We start from the raw sequence: 19,629 nt of genomic DNA, 5'->3' as shown, positions 1-19,629 counted from the left end.
GATGAGATGAGGGGCTGAGCCTTTCTCTCCTCAAATCTTTGCCCAGGTTGCCCCCATCACCTTTGTTCTCTCTTGTTCATGCAGATACCCACTCATCCAGGCTATTCCCTGTAAGCTCTGAACGTATCATGTGACTTACCCTCAAACAAACCCCCTAACTTTCTTCTCCCTTTACTCGTACACTAAACAATTTCTCTAGTAACCTGATCCACAAGTGGGAGAGCCATGAGGGCAAGAGTTTCCTGCCTTGTTCTTTCCCTGATGTCTAGCCTAGTGTCTTGAAACTATTTTTGTTGAGTACAGTTGAGTGGTTGGCATTCAAAAGTCCTTTTGGGCTAGTGAGGTGGCTTGGGTGATTATCACTAAGTTCAATCCTGGGACCCACCTAACAGAGGGAGAGAGCTAGTTTCCACACATGTCATTGCATCCACATACATGCATGGGTACACAAAGTAACCAGTGCTGAAAATAAAACAATCTCCCCAAAGTACCTCTAAATATTTTGTATATGTATACATATACAATACACACACACACATACACACACACACACGTATAATGTATGTGGGCATACCCTTTCCCTGGTGAACATATGGTAGTTAGAAGACAATTTTGTAGACTCAGTTCTTTCCTTTCACCTTTGCTTGGATTCCAGGGACTAAACTGAAGCCATCTGGCTTGCATGGCAAGCCCCTTTACCCGATGAGTCCTATCTCTGGGGACCAAAAGTGCCTTTGATGAGTTATCTAGAACAGGTTTAAATAAATAATATTCTTAATTTTTTTCTTTATTTGTGAAGAATGCAAAGCAAAACTGGGGTGTGCTCAGTCCTAGGAGTCTTTGCTTCTTAGGAACGAGAGTTCTCTGTTCTGTGAGGAAGTGGGCACAAGAAGAGACGGACACAAAGAAATGTTTTGGTGTAGGCCCAATATGGCATCAGTTCTTGACTCTTGTACAAATTACTTCTCTCACAGGACTTTGGTTCTCCTTCTGCAAACGATGCATGTTTAAGCCATTGCATGGGCTATGGATGGAGGCTGTGAGCATCTAGAATAGTACCAGATGCTCAGGGAGGCTGAGAATGCAGTCATGTGCACCAGTCTTCTTAGTCGTGACTCAGGGTCCAATGAGAAAAGTGGGGGCATCTGTGTATGCAGCTGCAGATGAAAACAATTGGAGTACCAACAACATTCATGCTGCACGATGGCCCTCAGTAACCTGTGGGATGCTTTGTAAGACAGAAGAGGGTGACTGATCCTGCAAGCAGAGCCTGAGCTCAGGTAGCCAGGGACACTGTACCCAGCAGGCCACTCTTCAGGCAGAATGTGTAGCTACTTGGTCTTCTGCAGTGAGAAGGCAGATAGATAGATGGGTCCTCTTTGCTCCGTCCTCTTTGCGCGCTCTGTGGGAATGAGGTTAGTTGGGAATCGTGCAGCTGGAGACATCATATGTGTGTACAGAGCTTCAAAATGGTCCTCATCCTTGCTGCATCTCTGATGGTGGTGGTACAGGAGCAGATCCAACAGTCGTAGCACAGAAGACAAAAGCTAAGATGCTAAGATGATAGGATAGCCATGAGCGACAGATGGCCTCCCTCCCCCCATGTCAAGCCTTGTGCTATGTCCTCACTTTGTCTTGGTTTGGGGCTTGGTGAGGACTTGGCTGACCTTGGTTGAGGACTCGGTGCAGTCGGAGGGCAGCAGGCTGTGTGCATACTTGGCGAATACACTCCAGCAAAGGGCATTTCTTCTTACGGGCTTTCGCTCATTTGCTACCAGTTCAGTCTTTCGGAATGCTCCTGCTGAAGAAGGAAGGTTTATCATACAGTGTAAGATTTCAACCACAAGGTTCAGAAAAGCCTCTCTGAGCTGGGGGAGGGTTACACTTAACCTCGTAAAGAGAAAGATGAAAGTCTTTCCTATCGTTACAATCAAAGACACTTTAGGCTACTCTTTCCCCAGTGGAATAGTTGTCTTTACGGCACGTTTTAAAGTTTTATTTCAAAAACAGCCAGCGTCTTAAAGCAGGATGCCGTGCACTCCCCAGGCCTCGCTTACAATGTGTTTTCGCTTTTCTCAGTCCTATAACCGAGTTTCTGGCTGTGATATGAATTGCTACCCTCATGGCCCTGCACGAAGAAGGTTTTAGCTGTGACTTTTCTGTGCTTGTCGCAAGATCTCTCCCAGATTTTCTTACTACTCTGACTTCAGAGTTAGCCTTACTATTTTAGCAAATATTGCTAAATATTGTCAGCAAATATTTAGCAAATATTGTCAGCTCTCCTTTTTCATTCAGGGAAACTGAGTTCTGGGACGTGATAAACTCCATTCCACCTTGTATTTCTTTTACTATACTTCAGAACTTAGCTGCCCTTCAAACTCAACAAAGCGGTCCATTCCTGGATCAACAGAAAGTAGACTAAAGTTTGCTGTGTTAAAGGGAAAGTCACCGTAGCTACTCATCATAAGCCCTCTAAAACCTCCAATCACTTTAGTCAGGAGGCGAGAGGATTCCATTTCCTGTGCCTGTTCCACGTGAGTGGTGGCAGCTGTCTGGGGTGCAAAGAAGTCTATGGTTACTGAGAGAGTCATAACAGGTGTTCCCCATCATCCTAGGCAGAGGATGCCACCTACACTTCCAAGCCTGACATAGTAGATTTTTCTTGGTCTGGATTGTGTTTACTTGTCCAGAACCATTCATCAGCCCTGTAGTGCTCCCTCTTACCTGTACTGTCTGTCACACCAACGTGACTTTGCATCTGCCTAGCTCTTCCAAAATGTCTTTTGCCTCTTGCTTCTCCAGTACTGTTCTATCCTCTAACACCTGATTTGAGAACTGTTATTGAAACCTTCAGCCACACCCCTCAGCCACACTCCCCAAGCCACACCCCTCACATCACTTTCTTTGACTTGTACATTGAGTTATACTCCATCTTTCTGTGTGTACACACACACACACACCCTGTACACACCCACCCATCAGGTAAGCCCCAGTGGAGTAGAGTTCGGAGGTTTATGGTAAACTCTTGGCACATAGTACACATCCACATGGTAATTTTATCATGGCTTGTTTATTTTCACACCAGTTCTGTGAGGTGGTAAAAAAGTGTTGCAAAGGGAGACTTAGATTATTTCCTTAGTGTCGTAGGTCAATGAATGATTGAGTTAGAATTTAAACTCATCAGTGTAACTCCAAGGCCAGTGGCTTCCTTTTTATTATACATCAAAACTTTCAATCTACTAAGTTGTTAATATGAAACATTGTAGCTGTACAACTTTCAGTTTCTTTTATATTTCATTGCCTGGTCACCTCCTGTCTCTCCACACATACATATTACATACATTTTCCTGGCATAATGACCTATTTCTTGCCTTTCTATTTTTTTTTAAACTTTATTGGGTCTTTGTGAATTTTACATCATGTACCCTGATCCCACTCATCTTCTCTTCTTGTAACTGCCCTCCACCTTCTCAACCTATCCCCCCAACAGAGAAAAAAAAAACACTTCATTTTGGAAGCTGTAGTGGGTCACAGTATGTCCCATGGTATACCCCTTTGTTCACATTTTTTAGCTTGCAAATGTTCATTGCAATGAGTCATTGGTCTGGTACCAGGCCTCTGGCTTCTGTTGCACTATCAATACTGAATCCTCACTGGGATTTCTCTCTGATATCCTGTTGATGCCCTGTGTCGTGGAGATCCTGCAGCTTTGGATCTGTAGGATTGGCCCCTTCTTGTACTCCAGCAGTTCATTGATGGGATAGATTTTGGGGTCCAACTCAAAGCCCTGGATCTGGGCCTGAGAGGTGTCTGAGCTTGTCGGCCCACCTGCTCTTCTGCTCTCCTGCCCTGCTCTCCTGAGTGCTGCAGCTGATGAGGTACATGGCCAGTTCTCCCACTCTCATGACCCAGGGCCAGCTGTCCTCATAGATGGTGAGGGATGAGGTAGGGGAAGAGGGAATCTCTAGCAGACATGAGACAGGGCCAGCTCTATTGTGCTGCCCAGATGAGGTGCAGGGTACACTCTCCCAAGTGCTGCCACTGGTGAGGGGCAGGGCCAACTCTCCCACTCTCATGACCCCAGGGCCAGAGGGCACCTATTTCTTAAACATCTAAAACATGGTAACTTAATTCTTAATACTTTTAAAACAAAGCCCTCTCTCTACATTGTCATCACCAACCCTGCCTGGTAGGAATCAGTATAGCTATGCAGTGCTCATCACAGATTCCACAGATTTTGTTCTAATGGCATGGTTCTAATTCACTGTTTTGTTTTTTTTTCTATTCTGGGCCAAGATGTATCTATCTTGGCATGGGTTGCATTAGTTATTATATCTTGTCAGCATCTTTAACTGGAATCTCTCTCTCATCTTTTGTCATGGATTGTCAGACCTTTCTGCAGGATAATCTTCCACAAGGTCCAACCAATCTTTCCTTGTCATCATTCTCAGACTTAGCCATCCCTTCTGGAGAGGAGTCTGCAGAGATGCTGCTGAGTTCTGAGGCATCAAGTCAAGAGGTGCATGATGGTGACTTACTTATCACTGGAGACGCTAACCTTGGCTATCTGGGGTTGGAGTCTGCCAGATTTCTCCCCAGTAAGAGCCTCATTTCCCCCTCGTATTTGATTACTGTGAAGACATCTTTAATATTCTATTAACATTTTTTACTGTCCGCTTTAGCACTTACCCATGGTCACATGAGTGTAACACCAGTGATAATCTATTCCTATCATTTCTTTTACACTTACTGGTTGGCATTTTGTTATGAGAAAGCCCCTTTCCTCTCATTTATGCATGTGTGTATTTATTTCCACGTGGACACATGGGTCTGTTTTGTTCTGTTTTTGTCACCACCATTATTTGTTTTACTATTAAACCCTTTTCTCTGTTTGAGCTTCTCCCATGTTCTTCTGACACATGTTCATTATTCATTGTGTGGTTTTTAACTTTCTGACATAAGTTATTCCAAGGTTCATCTTGCATGTTCACTGCCCTAATCCTAAGGTTAATGGCCCTTCTAGCATGTTTGATTCCTATAAGAGAAGGGTGATATTTAGAAACAAAACCAATGCTTGTTTGTTATGTTCATTACTTCTCTATATTTTAACCCTCAAAAATCAAACTGAAAAGGATTGTTTTGTTTGTTTGTTTGCTTGCTTGTTTGTTTTTTTTTTTAAACACAGCAGTCACTTTATTCTTAAGTTTGTACTTTACAAAACCTCAAGGAAGAAGTCCCTGAGGGAGAGGTGTGGAGATGGTAAGAGGGAAAGGGGATGAGGAACAAGCCCGCTCATCTGGGGCATCAGGCTAGGTCCAGGAAATCGCAGTAAGGCCTTGCATACTGGCTGCACAAAGCTCAGCTTAGTGGCCTGAGAGACTGTTGTCATTTGATAGGCAGCCTCTGGCCAAGGCTTCAAAGGAAGTGGACTCCTGCCAGGCCAGGGAAATAGCCAGCAGCAGGTAAGGCTACCCATCTAGAAGCTTCAGGATGCTTTCCGGCTCCTTCAGGTCTTCCAGGCCTGGTCCTTTTCCTTCTTTGTGGCGGTGCACTTCTTCCGCCGGGCAGCCATGATCTTACTGAAGGCATCCATGAGCTCATTGTCTGCCATGCAGACTCACTGCCTTAACTCCTGCCAGCTCACCTCCTCCTTTGTCAACCTGGTTCCCAGACATGTCAGGAATTGGAGAGTCCTCCATAGGAAGAAAATAATATTTTCCTCCACTAGAGCCTGCAGCAGGTGCTGTGTCGGGGCATCAAAGGGACACCCGTCTTCTTGCTGTTTATGCTGGGCCTCAGACTTCTTCAGCAGGACATCCACATCTTTTGTGTCCAGTTCCGCCAGCGGTCCTATGAGGCCTTTCTTCTTGTCAGCCACAGCTGCTGCCTGAGCCCTGTCTTTCTGCTCCTCTAGCTGATCCTCCTGGGCCCAGCGTTGCGAGTAGTGTTTCCCTGGGGGTGGTGGTGGTGGAATCTTACAATGTTCAGCTTCATTTTCTGGGGGCTCCAGGAGCTCCTCTAATGTTCGTACCTCCTCACTGGTGATGTCGGCACAATAGGGCTCCACAAAGGTCCAGAACCTGTTGGGAGCATCATTCTTGGGGATCTGAGGCACACTGGTTGGGTCATCAGTAAATTCATATTCCTGGATCTTGGGTTGAACGTTTTTGGATTTGGGTCGTCCTGGGCCGGGTCTGTCTTCCCTTCTAGTTTCTGCTTCTTGGGCTTCCCATATTTGTGGGGAGCACCAAGCTCATGGTCTCAACCTAGCTTCAGGAATCGCCGGTCACCTTTCTTATCCTGCCAGTCAGTAAGGATCTGGGTTTCAGCTTCCAGGACACGCAGTCGTCAGCTTGCAGAGAACAGGAGGGTCTCAAGTTCCAGCTGCAGGGTATTCAGCTCCTCAATACCAAAGCAATCATCCTTGGAACGGGCCAGCACTGCCGTGTAGCGGGGACAGATCTTCAGGCAGTCTACAGACTTGAAGTCATGAAACTGCGGTGGGCAGTCCTTCAGTTCATTCATGGCCCAGGAGTGGGACCCTCCCTGCAATGCTCTGAGGATTAAGAGGTGATGCTTGTCAAGTGCCCAGTTTAGTGCCTGGCACAGAAGTAGGACTGCTTAATGGCTGGCTCCATCTGTGTGTTGCCCCAAGATCCCGCATCCAGGGTCCTCTTCCTCTAGGGAGCCCCTAACACAACCCCTGCCTCTCCAACCTCCTCTCTGCGGCCTCCTACAGGCTCTGGGCTGCAGGAGGCGGGGGTGCATTTTGTTTGTTATTGTTCTTAGTTTGAGATCATGGGTGACTGGCTCCATTGCTCTGGGCAAGGCAGAGCTTCATGATGGTGGAAACATGGCAGAGATGGCTGATTACTTCATGGCATGTGGGATGCACACACATGCACACGTGCACACACACTCGCGCACACACACACATCATAGAGAAAGAGAGGGTTGGGGAAGGGTTTGGAGACAAGTCTAACATTTAAAGTCAAGTCTTCTGACTAGGTCCTACCTCCTATTTTCTGCCACCTCCCAATATGTCAAATTATGATCAAATCAATAGAGCTGTCAGAAGTTAGATCTACCAGCTGGGACCATGACTGCAACACATGAGATTTTTGGAGTTTACTTTCATCCTAAACCACGCCATATGCATAAACATACCTGCACATATATAAGTTATGTGGAAAAGAATTATTTTTGTAACTACCTTTTTTTTTTTTACTAGATATTTTCTTTATTTACATTACAAATGTTATATCCCCTTTCCTGGTTTCCCCTGTGAAAACCCCTATCCCATTCCTCTTCCCCCTGCTCACTACCCACCCACTCCTGCTTCCTGGCATTCTCCTATATTGGGGCATAGAGCCTTCGCAGGACCAAGGGCCTCTTCTCCCATTGATGATCGAGTAGGCCATCCTCTGCTACATATGCAGCTGGAGACATGAATTCTACCATGTGTACTCTTTGGTTGGTGGTTTAGTCCCTGGGAGCTCTGGGGGTACTGGTTAGTTCATATTGTTGTTCCTCTGATGGGGCTGCAAAGCCCTTCAGCTCCTTGGGCTCTTTCTCTAGTTCTTCCATTGGGGACCCTGCGCTTAGTCCAATGGTTGGCTAAGAGCATCCACCTCTGTATTTGTCAGGCACTGGTAGAGCTCCTCAGGAGACAGCTATATCAGACTCCTGTTAGCAAGCACTTGTTGGCATCCACATTAGTGTCTGGGTTTGGTCACTGTATATGGGATAGATCCCTAGGTGGGGCAGTCTCTGGATGGCCTTTCCTTCAGGTTTTGCTCTACACTTTGTCTCCAATGGGTATTTTGTTCCCCCTTCTAAGAAGGATTGAAGTATCCTCACTTTGGTCTTCCTTCTTCTTGAGCTTCATGTGGTCTGTGATTTGTATCTTGGGTATTCCAAGCTTCTGGGCTAATATCCACTTATCAGTGAGTGCATACCATGTGTGTTCTTTTGTGATTGGGTTACTTCATTCAAGATGATATTTTCTAGTTCCATCCATTTGCCTAAGAATTTCATAAATTTATTGTTTTTAATAGCTGAGTAGTACTCTATTGTGTAACTATACCACATTTTCTGTATCCATTCCTCTGTTGAGGGACATCTGGGTTCTTTCCAGCTTCTGGTTATTATAAATAAAGCTGCTATGCACATAGTGGAGCATGTATCCTTATTACATGTTGGAGCATCTTCTGGGTATATACCCAGGAGTGGTATTGCTGGGTTCTCAGGTAGTACTATGTCAAGTTTTCTGAGGAACTCCCAAACTGATTTCCAGAGTGGTTGTACCAGCTTGCAATCCTACTAGCAATGGAGGAGTGTTCCTCTCTCTCCACATCCTTGCCAGCATCTGCTGTCACCTGAGTTTCTGATCTTAGCTATTCTGACTAGTGTAAGGAATCTAGGGTTGTTTTGATTTGTATTTCCCTGATGACTAAGTATGTTGAACATTTCTTTTTTTTTAATTAATTTATTTTTTACACTCCATATTCCATTCCCTTCCCCCAATCAAACCTCCGAGTGCTCCACATCCCACATGTCCTCCCCACTCCCTATCTCCACACGGATGCCCTCACCCTCTACCCAACCTGACCTCTAAACTCGCTGAAGCCTCCAATCTCTTGAGGGTTAGGTGCATTGTCTTTAATGAACATAGAACATTTCTTTTTTTAATTAATTAATTAATTTTTATTACATATTTTCTTTATTTATACATCATATGATTTCTCCTTTCCCAGTTTCCCCTCCAACAAACAAACAAACAAACAAACAAACAAAAACAACAAGAACAAACCCCTGTTGCTTCTCCTCTCCCCATGCTTGCCACCCTACCCTCTCCCACTTATTGGCCCTGGCATTCCCCTACACTGGGGCACAGAATCTTCACAGGGCCAAGGGCCTCTCCTCCCATTGATGATTGACTTTGCAGTCCTCTACTATACACATGCTGCCAGAACAGAACATTTCTTTAGGTGCTTCTCAGCTATTCAGTATTTCTCAGTTGAGAATTCTGGGTGCCCTTGTATTTGGAGCATAGATGTTCAGAATTGAGAGTTCTTCTTGGTAGATTTTACCTTTGATGAGTATGAAGTGTCCTTCCTCATCTTTTTTGGTGACTTTTGATTGAAAGTCAATTTTATCTGATAATTAGAATGGCTACTGCCACTTGTTTCTTGGGACCATTTGCTTGGAAAATTGTTTTCCAGCTCTTTACTCTGAGGTAGTGTTTTCTTTGACACTGAGGTGAATTTCCTGTATGCAGCAAAATGTTGGGTCCTGTTTACATATCCAGTCTGTTAGTCTATGTCTTTTTATTGGGGAATTGAGTCCATTGATGTTAAGATATATTAAGGAATAGTGATCATTGCTCCCTGTTATTATTGATGTTATTTTTGTTTGTGTGGTTATAATCTATTGTGTTTGTTGAAAGAAGATTACTTTCTTGCTTTATCTAGGGTGCAGTTTCCCTCCTTATGTTGGTGTTTTCCATCTATTATTCTTTGTAGGGTTGGATTTGTGGAAAGATATTGTATAAGTTTGGTTTTGTTATGGAATATCTTGGTTTCTCCATCTATGGTAATTGAGAGTTTGGCTGGGTATAGTAGCCTGGATTGGCATTTGTATTCTCTTAGGGTCTGTATGGCATCTGCCCAGGATCTTCTAGTTTTCATAGTCTCTGGTGAGAAGTCTGGTGTAACTCTGATAGGTCTGCCTTTGTATGTTACTTGACCTTTTCCCCTTACTGCTTTTAATATACTTTCTTTGTTTTTGTGCATTTGGTGTTTTGATTGTTATGTGACGGGAGGAATTTCTTTTCTGGTCCAGTCTATTTGGAGTTCTGTAGGCTTCTTGTATGTTCATGGGCATCTCTTTCTTTAGGTTAGGGAAGTTTTCTTCTAGGTCCTTCAAGTTGGGAATCTTCACTCTCTTCTATACCTATTATTCTTAGGTTTTGTCTTCTCATTGTATCCTGGATCTCCTGGATATTTTGGGTTAGGAGCTTTTTGCATTTTCTTTGATTGTTGTGTCAATGTTTTCTATGGTATCTTCTGCCCCTGAGATTCTCTCTTCTATCTTTTGTATTCTGTTGGTGATACTTGCATCTATGACTCCTGGTCTCTTTCCTAGGTGTTCTATCTCCAGAGTTGTCTTTCTTTGTGATTTCTTTATTGTTTCTATTTCCATTTTTAGATCCTGGATGGTTTTGTTAAGTTCCTTCATCTGTTTGGTTGTGTTTTCTTATAATTCTTTAAGGGATTTTTGTTTCCTCTTTAAGGTCTTCTACCCGTTTACCTGTGTTCTCCTGTATTTCTTTAATTTATGTCCTTCTTAAATTCCTCTATCATCATCATGAGATGTGATTTTAAACCAGAGTCTCGCTTTTCTGGTGTGTTGGGGTAAGCAGGGTTCACTGTGGTGGGAGAACTGGGTTCTGATGTGCCAAGTAGTCTTGGTTTCTGTTGCTTATGTTCTTAGGCTTGCCTTTTGCCATCTGGTTATCTCTGGTGTTAGCTGGACTTGCTGTCTCTGACTTTGACTTGTCTCTCCTGCAAGCCTGTATGTCAGTACTCCTGGGAGACCAGTTCTATCCAGAGGAATTTGGGTATGGAGAGCTGTAGTACAGGGTCAGCTCTGCGGTGCAGACAGAGACCAGAAGGATCCTATCCCCAGCTAACCCTTGGTTCCTGTGTCCTGATGGCTATATAAGTGTCCCTCTTGGGTCAGGAATTTGAAGAGAAATGGTGGTCTTACCTGTGTTCACAGGTGCTCCTGGGAGACTAGCTATCTCCTGGTGGTATTTGTATATGTAGCTCTGTGGCACAGGATCAGCTCTGGTCGAAGATGAGACTAGAAGGCTTCCGTTCCAGATTGCCCCTTCGTTCCAGTGTCCTGAGGGTTCTGGGTGGTACCTCTGAGTGACAGTGGTGGTCCTACCTGCATTCACAGGCTAGTCTGCACTCCTGGGAGACTACAGCCCTCCCTGTGCTTTTTGGGTATGGAGCCTTGAGACAGAGGATCTACAACAGGCAAACCAGAAGGCTCCCGTTCTAAGCTGCCCCTCGGTTCCTGTGTCCTGAGGGTTCCAGGTGGGCAGGTTCCTCCCGTATCTACTTCTTTATCAGAGTATGTGTGTATTAAAATCTACTCGATTCCTACTAATATTTAATTCCTACCCAGTACTTCAGAGCCTCGTCATCTCATGGATAGAAATACCTTTTTAGAGTGAGAAATAAAATTCTTTTATTTTTCATATATTAACTTATTAATTTGATGTAGCTAGTCCTTCTGACATGCCTGTCTTCCAACAGTGTACCTTCAACCACTTACTGCTTACTCTATTGACTCAATGGAGGTACACTACTGCTAAGATCTTTTGAATATTGGGTCCCCAGTGCCAAGATGAGGAGATGGGAAGTGATAAATATTTTTATTTATTTATTTTTCACTTACTTATTTATTTATTTTTGAGGCAAGAGCTCATACAACCCAGGGTGGCTTTGAATTTCCTATGTAGCTGACTATAACCTTAAACAGATGATCCTCTTCACTCCATCTTCTGAGTGCTGGAATTACAGTTGTCCATCACCATACCAGTAAGCACTTTACTAGCTGAGCTATGTCTCTACTCCCTATAGGAGTGGTTATTATTATTATTACTATTTGGTTCTAGCGCCCTAGCACTCAACACAGTACATGGCCTATAATAGGAACATCTTGGATATTGTATGAAAGAATGAATGTGAAAATGAATGAAAAGTGAACAAACTTGTAAAATTAGTTTCCATTATTCAATCTATGGGATGATATATAGGAATTATAAAATATAAAGATATACTACAGGTTAGCCCAAAATATTGACTGTATTTGGAGTTTTAATTTTTTTCAAGAGCAAATAGTTTTGAAAGTTCACAGTGGAAAGAGTCTATAAACAGGTGTGTTTGATCTGTCATATGGGATGAATGGAACTCTGATCTAGAGTCATTCGACAGGTGATTTAGCTTGGCTTCTTGTATGTATAGCACAAGGCACTTGATGGGGTCTTTAAGAAGAAAGGTAATGATGATTGAAAGAGCAAAGCACAGCTTGAGCTTTTGACTGATTCATTTGTGAGATATTGATGATGATGATTGTACTGGCTGGTTTTGTGTGTCAACTTGACACAGGCTGGAGATATCACAGAGAAGGGAGATTCAGTTGGGGAAGTGCCTCCATGAGATCCAGCTGTGGGACATTTTCTCAATTAGTGATCAAGGGGGTAGGGCCCCTTGTGGGTGGTGCCATTCCTGGGCTGGAAGTCTTGGGTTCTATAAGAGAGCAGACTGAGCAAGCCAGGGGAAGCAAGCCAGTAAGGATCATCCCTCCATGGCCTCTGCATCAACTCCTGTTTCCTGACCTGCTTGAGTTCCAGTCTTGATTTCCTTTGGTGATCAACAGCAATGTGGAAGTAAGCTAAACAAGCCCTTTCCTCCCCAACTTGCTTCTTGTTCAAGATGTTTCTACAGGAACAGAAACCCTGACTAAGACAATGATGATGATGATGATGGTGTGTGTGTGTGTGTGTATAATACCCAATTAAATAAAATTAAATTTTAATTTTAAAGAGTTAAAACAGGCAAGAAAAATGGGAATGGGATGTAATTTAAGTGATTACCTAACAAAATCTATTCTCTAAATGACACTAACCAAGTAAGACATTTATTTGGTCAACATCATACATGTATGTAGCTGTCATGGTAAGAGTTAGGGGAAAGTCATAGGATAATGATTCCTTTTAAGAATGCATGAGACTGAATACTGTTAGAGAGGAGTCGGCCATTCTAAAGCACTGGCTCCTTGCTGTGCATTCTCCATGGTCTCCATAAGGCTGCACATTACTGTAACTGTTTTTACTGTTGTACTGTAATTGTTGAAAAGGGATACTGTAGAACACTGAGCCAACTGAAACTAAGAAGACACATAGACAAACAGAAACTAGCTTTTCAGGGGCACTGCCTTTGTAGTAGTGTGTAGTAGTGTACACACGTGTGTGTGTGTGTGTGTGTGTGTGTGTGTGTGTGTGTGTGTGTAATTTCCTTAGGCCAAAATCCTGTATGGATGTGAAGCAAAGCAGAACATGGTTCTTTTTTTTTGGTGATTGGTCAGTTAGCATAAAGCAGGATATCTGTAGATAAGACAGTAGGTTGCCTCTATATTTTATAATGCTGTCTTTTAATGAATGAGTGGAGCTTATATCTCTGGTAAACATTTATTTCCAGAGGTAATATATTGAGAAGTTGCCATTAGAAAGGAGTAACTTAAAAAGATTTCCTTTAGGCAAAATATTTGGGAGAGACAGAAAAAAATCTTTAATAAAGTCAGAGACCATTTTGACATACTGAATTATGACTACATAGCACAGGGAAGTAATCTCGTCCCATCTGTTCAGCTGTGGTAATAATTAAACTTGAAGTCCCGTCTTCTACTCTTTGGGGGGTGGTGGTAAGGGGTGTCTTATAACAGTGACTTTAATCCCTAAGAAGCAAATGCTTCTTTAAAAGTATTTATTTTACTCAAAGGAATAAATTTAGTGAAATAAGACTATTTTCCTAAAATCATTCCATTCATTGTTAAATTATTTTTCTTTCAGTTTAATGACATTATGGGAGATTTGGCTCAATTTTTGAAACTCTTTACGGAGGTAGAGAGGAAAATGATGCTAAGTACTCTTTGATGGCAGCTACGGCAGCTGTGGAAATATGGGCATCAATAGATACTGTGAAGGTTTCAAGAAGTGAAGCGAACAGCACTGGAGTCTGGGGACTGTTAAGTTTATGATAGTAACCATTGGCTTATGAGCAGTATAGAAATCTCCACTGTTGGGTTGGAGAGATGGCTCAGCAGTTAAGAGCACTGAATGCTCTTCTAGAGGTTCTGAGTTCAATTCCCAGCAACCACATGGTGGCTCACAACCATTTGTAATGGGATCTGATGCCCTCTTCTGGTGTGTCTGAAGAGAGCAATGATGTTCTCATATACATAAAATGAATAAATAAATCTGAAAAGAAAAGAAACCATTTAAAAGAAATCTCCACTGTTGGAGTTAGCCACTGGTTGGTTGACTGGGAACTTTCTGCATGCCTGCCTGGGTTTGCCACTTGCTGCTAGGCAGGTGTTCTCTCTCTCTCTCTCTCTCTCTCTCTCTCTCTCTCTCTCTCATGGCTGGTCAGAGAAAAGGCACTTGCTGTGTAGAAGAGCTATGGATCAAACTAGGCTAGGGGGTGTATGGAGAAAACCATTTCTCTCTGTAGCCTACAGCATGAGACAGGACCCATGTTTAGAGATGGAAAGGTATTAAGAATATGAACATCTGACATGGTGGTTATGAAGGTACCACCATTGGGTATGTCTGTCAGCCAACAGATACTATGGAATGTCTGCTAACCTGCTTGAAATCAATAACTTAGATTTATTTTATTTTATGTTTTATTTAATGTTCTGCCTGCATTACACATGCATGTGTGTCTGATGACCAAGGAAGCCAGATCAGGGCACTGGATATCCTCCTGTAGCAGCCAGTAACATATGGTAGAGAGATAGAAACCTAAGCCAGTTCCTGTGTAAGAGCAGCAACGTTCTTAACAGCTGGGCCATCTCTCTAGCACCACGATCAGTAATTTTGAAGGCACTCACAGAGTCCCAGGTCTCCCAGTGACTATATAGTGTATCATAATCAAGATGGTACTCCAGAGAGGGATGTCCAGACCCTGAGACAGAGGGATGCACAGACTCCTACACCCTTTTCAGGAGAAGATGGTGGCAGCTGCCCTTGAAGTGGCACTTTTCAGGGCTTTTGGGCTCTGCTCAAGTTGCTGCTGGTTCGGCTTTGAAACTACAAGCAAAAAAGGAAGGTTGTATCTCCACAGAGCTTAGATGCTCGTCTGTTGGGGACAGCACCAATAGTGAAGGCAGCCTCCGGCCAGTACTGATTTATAAACTCACCCAGAACGTTCAGTTATCTCCCTAGACTCACGAACCAGGGGAGGAGGAGAAATCTCATGAACTCCTGCTTGGGGTCATCTGATCTCTATGCTGACAGTGCTGGGTGATCCTAGCCAGTCCTTGTGTAGCCCCAGAGGGCTCCAGAAATACAGTGCTTTGTTCTTTAATCAAGATGAGGAAAAGGGCCTATGGGGTGGGAGAAATTATCAAGCAAATGCATGCAGAGTGGTTGCCAGAGATTAACATGGTGTTTAGCGCAATGGTTATCTTTTTACCTGAATTAATTATATGAGACATTTAACATGTTGATACAGCAAGCCAAACATCTGGGGTTTTATGGATGGTGGCATTTATTCAACTGTTTGCTCTCCCTGCTTTTCAAGTAAGTCCCCAATCATCAGGTCCCATTCATGTGGTAACTTAGGCAGAGACCACATATCCCCAACTCCATGGTTAGTGCTCATGCAGGAAAGTATCATATTCCGAGAAATCCCCTGAACATTCCTCAGAATGGCACTGGATAGGATGAAAGGGGTATAGAAGTCAGCTAGACAGTCAGGCCGGGCGGTGGTGGCGCATGCCTTTAATCCCAGCACTTGGGAGGCAGAGGCAGGTGGATTTCTGAGTTCGAGGCCAGCCTGGTCTACAGAGTGAGTTCTAGGACAGCCAGGGCTACACAGAGAAACCCTGTCTTGGAGAAAAAAAAACTCTAGTTTTGTTGATTTGATGGTTATTCTATAATACTGATTATGACACTAACCTTCTTGGCCTGGCCTTCTTAACTGGGGTATTGATGGCTGTGGCAGTGTATATACATGTATCTGTCAAGCTTTGATGCCGAGCCCAGCTCTCAGAATCGCACAAAGAACAAGACAAAATGGCAAAGCAAAGCTGTAGAAACTGTGAATGTTTTACAAATTGTTGTTTCAAAATATTAATATTTGTGTGTTCCAGCTATTGGCTTAGCTGGTTATTTAATAGTAAACAAGATACCTTTCCATTTAGTAGGAACCTAGTCTGGGAGACATTCACTTTTTTAAGATTTATGAGTATGAGCCACCTAAGCACAAGTGTCTGCAAAAGCCAGAAGAGGGTACTGGATCCTTTGGAGCTGGAGTTATAGGTAGCTATGAGCCTCCTCCATGGGTACTAGATACCAAAGTCAAATCTTTTGGAAGAGCAGCAAGTGCTCCTTAGCACAGAGTCATCTCTACAGTCCCATAAGCAACAGTTTTTAGTGTTATGGGACTAATGTTCTGATGAGAGTAATCTCAGGCTTCAAGGCAAGCTTGCATAGTGGTGAGTTGGCATGTCTAGGAGAGTCTTTTGTTTTCAAATAGGGAGTCAAAGAGGCCTGGGTAGGTATTTGTGGTGCCTGAAGGAGAACCTTGAAAAGATGTGTTTACCATAGCTGTAGGGTTTTCCCAGTTTTTACAAAGTCCTGAGGTTCTTGGAAAAAGAGTAAAACTCCAGTCAAGTATGTAGGCTTGCTGCGTTTTGGCCGGAGGACACTGACAGACCATGTGGGAACAAGCCTAGTGCAGCTGACGGCACCTTCAGAGTGTGAGAAGCAGGCTTCCTCTGGCTGTTGGCTCTGCACTTATCATCAGTTTAAATCAAGGGCCTGTTTTGTCCCAGGTGGTTGGACCGAAGCCCTATTGGCCTCGGGGGAAGCACTTGCTTAAGCAGATACACTCTTGTTTGTGTAGGCTCAACCTCTCAGGGTTCTGTTTTAATTTTTTTCTTAATTTGGAAGAATTTAAACCTGCAAAGCAGAGAGAACAGAGGGCCAGTCCCCCCACCAAGTCCAGCTCTTAAGCGCAGGCAGTGATGAGTCTGACCACATTTGGTCCATCTATCTATTCCAGCCCATCATGTCACTTCACCACTGCATCTCTCGTCATGCATCGCTAAAAACAGTTTCATACATAGTCACCATCACATCTAAAAATCCAGGGATTAAAGAAACATTTTTTTTTTGCTCCTTCTTCCAAAACTCCAGTGTGCTATGAAAAACTACAAACATACAGCAAAATCAAAAGGATTTGAAAATGAACGGCTCCCAACATTGACAACATCCTGCTCACCCTGTTCTTCACTCCACCAATCTATTGTTTTGTGAATTTGCAAGTAAATCGTGGAGATCAGTAAATCTTTGAGGAGTTCGGCACTAATTTCAAAACCTGGAATACAACAGCTGCTTGCTTCTCCCCTTTGAAGTAAACTGTGCGCTGAAGTGTGTGCACCCTCGGGCATGTTTGTTGAGTTTGACTAATTCAGATGTCTAACCTCAGCTCCTATCTAGATTAGAGCCACTGCCAGCGCCCTTGAGAGTGCCTGCGCACCTCTTGTCAGCCTTCCTTTCTCTCCTGGGGGTAATTACTGATTTGATTGATTTGATTTGTATTTTCCACTGAAGATTAGGTCCTTCTATCTGGCTTGCCTCCTTTCTTTTCAGACTCTCTCTAACCTCATTCACCTCCTTTTTCTTGGTAGCTTTTTGCACCCCATGATCTCACCCCCTTGATTATTTTTGTACATCAAAGAATGCCTATCTGCTCATCAGCTTCTCTCCCTGCAGGATGGCCTGACTTGATTTCCTTTACAAACTACTATCCTGTGATGAGCATGGATTAGTCAACATTTCTTGTGACCCTCCTCAGTGATTTTTTTTTTTTTATCTTGTACTCTGTTGCTTTTGCCGCTCGATATTTTTATTTTTAAATATATATCTGTTCTTTGTGAAATTTACATATATACAATGTCTTTTGATCACATCCATCCCCAAGGCCTTCTACACCTACCAACGTCATGTCCTCTTCTCTCCCCTTCTCTTAAAAAACTAAGCTACAGAGTCCAACACGTTTCTTTTTCTCATTCTTAAGCATGGTATTCTCTATAAAGTTTTGTTTTTAATTCTTTTTCCTTCTTGGCAACGTCATCTGTATTTTATGGCTCTGTTGTCAGTCCAGATGTCTTCCAAACTTGTTCTTCCTTCAGGTTCTCATGTTCAGCAGCCTGTGGACATCTCTGCCAGAATTTCTTGGTTGTTTGTTTTTTCCCTCTCCCCTTTCATTTGGTGCCCTCAACAGACATGGCTGAAAAATCAAGTGTTCTTTGTCCTTAAACCTGGTGTGACATCAGAATCTTCTAACTGGGCACAAGCCAGGTAGTGGCCTCTGCTAGTTGGAGGTTGGAGTATCATTTGCATGTCTGGATTAGTTACTTTTCTATTGCAGTGGCAAAGCACTGTGACTAAGTCACCTTATAGAAAAAAAAAAAACCAGTTTATTTTGGCTTATCAGTCAGTCCTGTGGGATAAGAGTCCATCTTGTCAGGGAGACATAGTAGCAAGCAGCAGGTGTGGCAGCTGGAGCAGCAAGTCGGGAGCTCACATCCTCAGTGGCAAGCATAGAGAGAGGGAGAGAGAGAGGGAGAGAGAGAGAGAGAGAGAGAGAAAGAGAGAGGGAGGAGAGAACTGGTGTGTATGAGACCCACTTGTAGTGATGTACATCCTCTCCAGCGTCACCAGAAAAATCATCATCATCTCCTCCTTCTCCAATAGCCTGAATCCAGTTATTGCTGTCTGCATCTGCATAAGTAAAGGGCCATCCACTGGAACATGAACAGACCTGTGAAGAAACCCACTTTCTCTTCCCCAGTATCTATAAATGGCCAATAACTCCTTAGCTAGGGGTGGGGCCTTGGTGAGTCCCTCCTCTATCCATGCTGGAATGTTGATGGGCTTAGTGTTGTGCAGATCTTGTCTATGAACCGTATCGTCAGTGATTTCATGCATTATATAGCCACATGTCTCATAGCCTACTTCTCCATCCTCTTTCCTCTCTTCCTGTCTGTCTCCTCTTCTGTGATATCCCCTGAGCATGTTGGTGGTGGTAGCTGTGGGGTGATTTAGATATCTCTCTTAGGGCTAAGCACTCAGCACTCACATGTATTCAGCACTTTGACCAGCTATCAGTCTCCGTGTTAACTGCTGTGCATTTCAAGATGGAGTTTCTGTGACCAAGGTTGAGAGCAGCACAAATCTGTTTGTATGAAAATAAACAAATTAGAAGGCAGTTTGGTGACCTGTAAAACAGTAGTAGGCTTCTCTCTAGGGCTTATAACTTCCCTAGGGAAGCTATGGGCTTTGATCAGGTTATGCTACTGAGCACTAATTCTTTCCTATAGAACAGGCCTCGTATCCAATCATAAGGCAGTTTGTTATCTCCCTAGTGGTCAGGCCACTCTTTAGCCAGTGGGCACATCTTGATTGGCAGGCTGCTACTGTAGTATTTACTGCTATGTAAGACTATTGAAGTCTTTTCTGCCTTGGCAGACTGCATAACACCTCCCAGCACTACCAAAACTAGCCAGCAGGGAGAAGTTTTCAGGTCAGCTGTATGTTGATTTTTCTAGGTTCTGCAACCAAAGTGTGTCCTCAGCAATAGGATCTCACCATCTAGTTATGGAGGGCAACCGAGAGCAATGGCAGTAGTTTGAACTATGTTGGGAGCCTTTGAGACACCAACCATCTTTGACCAATAACTCATAGGGAGGTATCCTATGCCTGGCACTAGGATTTTTAATAACCCATGTATGCTGGGACCAGCATTATCTACCCACACAGGA

The 19,629-nt window shown here is 43.5% G+C and overlaps 1 protein-coding gene and 1 pseudogene across 1 annotated transcript in view; one reads left to right on the top strand and one right to left on the bottom strand.

Moving 5' to 3' along the window:
• Positions 1-19,629, top strand: part of Saxo1 (stabilizer of axonemal microtubules 1) — a 107,015-nt gene that overhangs the window by 42,592 nt on the left and 44,794 nt on the right. The gene's annotated exons all lie outside the window — the stretch shown is intronic.
• LOC116095218 lies at positions 1,626-6,528 on the bottom strand (annotated as a pseudogene).

The sequence above is a fragment of the Mastomys coucha genome, unplaced genomic scaffold (assembly GCF_008632895.1).
Source record: "Mastomys coucha isolate ucsf_1 unplaced genomic scaffold, UCSF_Mcou_1 pScaffold18, whole genome shotgun sequence".
Classification (NCBI taxonomy): Eukaryota; Metazoa; Chordata; class Mammalia; order Rodentia; family Muridae; genus Mastomys; species Mastomys coucha.
This window is presented reverse-complemented; position numbering and strand designations above follow the sequence as displayed.